Genomic DNA, 6727 nt, shown 5'->3' on the forward strand with positions numbered 1-6727 from the left:
CGGTAGGGTGCGGTGGCCTCCTACATTTTATTGGAGAGAGCGTAGGCCCGGCCAGGAGCGGGAGCGGTGCAGACCGAAAGCAGTCGTCCCCGAAGGGCTCATATCCGTCGGCGTTCCGGGACGTGGGAGCCTCGCTGTAGCCTCTGTCACACTAGTAGTCGTACGGCGGTTACGCTTAGAGCATGCGCAACGATGGCGCCAAAGAGGATCGAACACGACGGAGCGCTTGGGCGGCCGCATGTCTGCACCGCTCCCACTCCTGGCTGGGCCTACGCTCTCCAATAAAATGTAGTAGGCCACCGCACTCTACCGAGTCTGCTTCCTACAAATCCATCCAATATATTACATATCTTCAATTCTTGCCGTAGCCTTCTAGGCAGAAGCAGCAGCCCACCCCTTTGAAGGAGCGACATAGCACCTCGAAGGACTGACATCAAGCCATTGCAACCTGCTGAGCAACTGTTTCTTATCGTTACTGCAGCTGTACAGCCAGAATATTCTTGAAAAGCAGTGACATGAAGCACTGAATGCCTGAAATTAAGCTATTTTGATATGTCGCATCATTTTCTATTCTTACCGCAGCTGCATAATCAGATGCAACTGTGCGTACTTGAAAATAATGCCTTTCTCGCTAGAACAATAGCAAGTTCCATGTGTGTGGAAGAGCTGTTGAATCTAAATATACTAAACATTTATGGGAAGTGTCCTAAACAATGGTCCCACTCTGTAGAATAACGGCTCTATCATCTCAAGGGGGCGCTGGACACCTGAATGTTTGCCAACATACTTTGTAACTTTGTAAACTCCTTTGTGTAAACTTAAACTCTATTGTTAAACTCCACAAGCACCAAAATGTACCATAAAAGTACAGCCATCACTATGAAACAGATCAGCATAAACACGTTTTTATTACTCACTAAGGCCATTCCACAAACTCTGAAGAAAAATTAAGGGAAGATAAATTGCTGGTTCATTCCTCTGAAATTCAGTGAGCCATTCCAAAATAACTTTAACAGCTGACGACACTTCTGACAGTTTCCAACACTGCCGATAAAATACAAGGTAATTTGAGCTCAGTGCATGCTTAGTCAGCTTCTCTGATGCCACCTTTATTAGCAACGGGAACAACGAACCAACGGCGGACGCCGCCGCTGTAGCCCGTCCGTGCGTCGGCAGTAAGAAAACGGAGAGGAGTGTCATTCGAAGGGTGATGAGGAAGGCGGCACGCGCGGCTACTGCGTCGTCTCTCTCACTACCTCTCCCTCACTCCTTTTTCATCTGTCGCCTCCGAAGCGCCCTCCCCCTCTTGAGCCGCATGAGTCAAAACCAGCGTCTGTCTCCCCGTCTCCACGTGTTGGCGTAGCTTAGTCGCTAAAGCCCGTTTTCTTTTGAGTCCGACAGAGCACAACATGGTCCGGCTGGGCCTGTCGTGCTCTGTCGGGGGGGCCCTGTCGGGCCAAGTTGGACGCCGAGGTCGAATTCGCTCGGCGAGCGAATTGTCCGGCTGGAGCCGTCCGGCTGGGTCGTCCGGCTGGAGTTGGCTCCGCCCATCGGCCTTCGGCAACATGGCGGCGGCGAGCTGCGGGGACGGTGTACGTCGCACAACTTGATTGTGATATCAAAAACGACAACGACTTGCAGAAGTCACGACAGACCACCCCGGTCCTGAGTCGGTACTGCGATACGCGTTTATCGTTGGTCTATTTCAAATGTTCGCGTTTTGTGTGGAGCCGAGGCAGAAAAGGCACCAGCACCAGCGTCTGCAGAGTGGTGCGACGTGTTTTCGTTCTCTATCAAGTGTGTAGAGATACGCTCGTCGCGCTCATCGCTAGCGAGAGACGACCGATAAGTCCAAATTCATCGTGGCCCCGCTCTCGCGCGCTCCGAGCTGTCAAGGTCTGTCTCCGCGCTTGGATCATCGATAACGTTCAAAATATGGTCACTGTGTGAAAGCAACGCGCAGTGGCGGTCAGCGCTTGTGTACAGTGCAAGTTTTTCATATCAAGTGTGTACGCCGTGCTGTTATCTGTTTGATGTGTCGAAGTTCGGCTCTCGCGATCAGCCGTGTGTGGTACGTCGCAGTTCTCCCGGAGTTGAATGTGTGTCTGTGAAGCTGCGGCGCCGCTAGCTCCGATACTGCAAGAAACACATCGCATCCGAGGGGTGCACCTTTTACATAACTTTCCCGTTGTATATCTGCGCAGTTGGTCGCGATGTGTGGCGGTGTTTCTGCGTTTTGAAATGTGAGGGTGTTCCCAGTGCTTTAGTGCCGCTGGTGGACTTGCAGCGTTCCCAAACCAGCGTCGTGAGTGCTCCGCTAGTTCGCCTATTCTAGTGGCCGCGTGATGTGGTGGCAAGTGTGCTTTGTGCAGCAACTGCAGTGTGTGTCCAGGCTGTGCTTTTTTTTCGCGTTCAGCACTGTTTGGTTACGTGACGTGTGCTTCATGCGAGATGCTGTTTCCGTTTGGGACTAGTTTTCGTGGTCATTTCACTTGCAGCTGTTGCTTGTTTACGCATGCCGCGTATAGGCGCTAGGTAAAGCTTCCATGCACCACTACCCGAAAAAGTACCTTTACTAATGAAGCACATGGTTATTGTAATGTAATCATGCAGTCATGACATATTCCTGTGAGTAGTGTTTACACACCAGGTTCGCAAAATGGTTTCTATCATAAACCTTTTCAAATGCCCATTTACGCTTTTGTTATAGTTGTTTGCTTTAAGCCACACCAAAGTTGGCTATGTTGTGGTCTTCCCTGATTTCTTAAAATGCCAGCACTGTCAATCATCAGTGAACATTCTTAAAGCGGAGTCAGGGGTAATTCGTGTTCCGTGGGCGGCACACGTGACTTCTTTTGAGAATCCCTTTTTGCTCCCAACATATCCAGTATCGTTCAGCTTGATTAAGCTCGTCGGATATGAGGGGTCCCAATTTGCTGCTTTGTTGTTTGGTTCTAGCGATGAACTGAAAAACCCGAGCTGTGACTCTGATTAGCTTTAAGATTTTGCCGTAGTGTTCCAGATCGATCACGCCTGACTCAGTAGGTGGCGATGTTGCCACTGAAAATGATCTTGTTTTCTTCCTTTCCCCTAGTTCAATTTCATCGTATATCGCTTTCGGAACCACTCATTCCCAATATGCATGTGGGACAAATCCACAGTGCTTTGCTCCGCTACAGTGCGTTTTTGGCCAGCTGCATGGCTGGGATGTCGTGAGCTGGATTTTCTCTTCCCGGATAATGTCTACATACGCATTTGTCCGCGAGGCATTGAATTTTAGTGACTCAGTTGCGTGCGAACTGCTTCCAGCGGCCAACATCTTCATGAATCCAATAGAGTGCTGTTGTTGAATCTGTCCGTAGGTTGATGTTTGATGGCTGTTGCTTGAGGGCTTCCAAAATATAGCCACACAATCGACCAGCGAGCAGGCATGCCACCAGTTCCAGTCTCGCCAGTGTAATTTCCTTGCCTGGCGCAACCCTTTGTTTGCTTACCAGAGTTGTCGATCTTGTACCGTTTTCACCCTCCAGGGTGAGGTAGGCAACTGCCTCATATGCCATTGGACGGGTATCAGCAGAAATGTGAAAGCAGTCCGTCCTCCCTCCATTTGTTCGCGACCTGTAGTACCGGGGTACTTGAACCTCAGGGAGATAGGGAGTCAGTCTAGCTACCTTCCAGGCCGCCGTGCTGTTGGTAGGTAGCGTGTTGAAGTCGATGTTTTTACGACACACTTCGTGGAACAGGACCTTGGCATGGATAAGAAAGAAGAAAGCCCCCCCCCCCCCCTCCTCGCTCCCTTCCCAGTGGTTCATGTTGAACCTCAGTGCAAATGACAAGACGCAGTACGGTAGCAACAGGACACACGAAACGCTGCTTTGTCCTGTCGTTTACGCTAGGGTTCAACATGCTTACCAACACTTCCAGGTTTTCACGTTGCGCCCTAGTGGGTCACATATCCACGCCGTTGTTTGTAGCATGGGCCAATTTGTGAATGGTTCTATGCCATGAATACAATCCATACATGGACAGAATGTTAAAGTGGTCAGCACACGGGTCCCACGTACATCGCAAAACCTTCAGCACACCCGACAAATAACCGAGATGCATGGTAGCCCGGGAGTCACGTTGAAATCACTGGCATAGCATTTTACTGCTTCAAACATTTCAGTTGCATTTTTGTACAGCTTCATGGCAGCTTTCTTGCTTCCAGCTCCTGTGAGCACGTCATCCGTGTATGTCTCACAGTTTGAGGGTACTGCTCTTTGTTTAAGTGGTGTTGAAGCATTTCGGAAAGTAGAAATGGGTTAGCCATCACTCTGAAAGGGATGCGGGTCATACAGTAAGTCAAAACTGGTGAAAGTGGTACACCCGGTTTTGGTATTGCTTGAAACCACAGGAAATGCAATGCATCTGTGTCCACCGGTTTTATGCCGACCTTTAAAAATGTTTGTTTGATATCCGACCCTTGCGCCACTTGGTGGCTTCGGGAGTTCAGCAATAGGGTGTATGCACTGGGCTTTTGACCATGCAGCAATGCTACCTACACGACGGCCTTGACACCATATCCACAGTTGCATTCTGCCGTGCAGGCAGCATGTTTCCTGATGCAAAATGTGGTTTGCGGCGTGGTGTTGGTAAGAACGTTCGCGTGGGCAGTGTTTTTTTCTGCGTGATTCGTGGGTTTGCGAATGCCTTGTCACAAGGAGTAGTCAGCATTGTTTTTGTTTACTGTGCTGTTCACACTTCCGCAACCGCAGATCCGAAAGCAGGCCGCACAACAAAAGCAAGAGTTTCGCTTTTTTTTTCTGTTCTGAAGCGGTAGCTAGAGCAGTGCGTGAAGACGATCTGACTTCATGCAACGAATTCGCAAAGAAGCTATCGATGATGGGTTTAATCAGTACCGGATCAGGCGTGCCCATTTCATTTCAGGTGGAGACGACGGCCGTCAAAGCTTTCACCTCATACCTTGCACATGCTTGTAACACGATGTGTTAAGGTAGCCGGCATACTTTATCAATGAGGCTAACCCGACTGTGCATCCAGCCGCAGCCTTGTCTACTTCCAGTGTTTTTAGGTGAATACGTGTACGTGAAATGCAACCTTTTTTCAGGTAATTGTGGGCATGTAACTCTTTTGTAGTCTTCGAGTGCTCTTTAATGACCAAGCGCGTTCTGTGCTTATGCACTAAAGCTTGACGTTGCCTATACAATTTGACTACTTCAAGAACAGCTCAGAGATGAAGACTTATGGATTGACAAACTAGAGCAGTATGGTTTATCGCTTGTCTCTGTGCTGTTTTTGCAGTATTCAAAGCGTGTTCCATAATCTTGTTTTGCTTATAATTTCCACCTCGTCTACATAAAAAAAAAAAGCACTTGAAAAATATCGGTCGAATCTTTGTCGACGTGGCTGCACCTAATTTTATATACATATGTCGCGATTGCTTCCACCCAGAACCTCTGCGTAATTGCTCACCGTCATTGGGAGCTTAGGTAGACGACAGTCATACGTTCAACACACCAGAACACTGTTGCCAGAGCACCTCACCGTCTCTCGCACTCCCCAAGAAGCGCGCAGCATGCCTGGGTTGCTCGGTAAAGCCAGTGCCTCGTCCCGCACGCCGTCACCATATCAAATATTGTTGCAGCTTTGGGTGGAAAAATTTTCCTAACTCGAGACACGGTCCTTTGAAGCAACCCTAAAATAAGAAAATCAATGCATGGGGATCACATGGAGATAGTGCAAGGCGGACTACGTTATCAGCCCCTGTCCAACGGTTAGACAGGTGCGGACAGCGGTGCAGACAGCACTGCGCAATGTTTCAAGCATGTGACAAAGTGTGAGGTGAAAGCTTCAAGGCCCGTCGTTTCCACTTGAAACGAAACGGGTGCAACAGATTCAGTACTGATTAGTCCCATTATCGATAACTTCATTGTAAATTCGTCGCATGAAGGCAGACTGTAGTCAAGCGCTGCTCTATCCTTGGCTCCGAAGCAGCAAAAAAAAAAAAAAAGCGACACGCTTGCTTTTGCCATGCGGCCTGCTTCGGATCTTCGGTTGTAGCAAGCGTGCACAGCGCAGTCTGGAATTTCAACGCAAAAACAATGCTGACTACTACTTGTAACAAGGCATTCACAAACCCACAAATCGCTCGAAAAAAAACGCTGTCCACTTGAACGTTCTTGCCAACACCACACTGCGAACCATATTTCACATCAGGAACGCCGCGGCCCATGCAGCAAAATGCAACCGTGCAGATGGCATCGGTGCAGCTAAGCAAATAGCACCACCACGCATTCGAAAGCCCATTGCATACGCCGATAGACTGACTAAATCGGAGGTCAGATTCAGTCCACTTTCAATGTTGTTGAAATATTTCGGTGAGTTACTGTGCGATGAGGCGTCAAAAACCACCTGAAGCTTGGGAGAGTAACGTGCAACAGCCTAGTGCAGCATGTAGTAAACGGCATCAGCTTCACGCGTACTGTCCGTAAGTTTTGCTATCCCTATCTGGTCGTAGTTTCTGATCACAGCGTCGGTAGTCCTGACACAATTCTGGGGAGTTTAGAAAGTGCCTTATCAAGTGGTATAGTGACATTGGCTTCCAAGGAAGCGCCTTCTTCTAATGTCCATCCATTTGTTTGATGGTCCCGCCAAACACAGAAAAATACAATAGAGGCGTGGAAATTTCTGAAATTTCAAACGCTTTGCGAATGCTGTTTGCTAT

This window comes from Haemaphysalis longicornis, unplaced genomic scaffold, assembly GCF_048455015.1.
Source record: "Haemaphysalis longicornis isolate Haplotype H1 unplaced genomic scaffold, Haemaphysalis longicornis Haplotype H1 scaffold_1, whole genome shotgun sequence".
NCBI lineage: Eukaryota > Metazoa > Arthropoda > Arachnida > Ixodida > Ixodidae > Haemaphysalis > Haemaphysalis longicornis.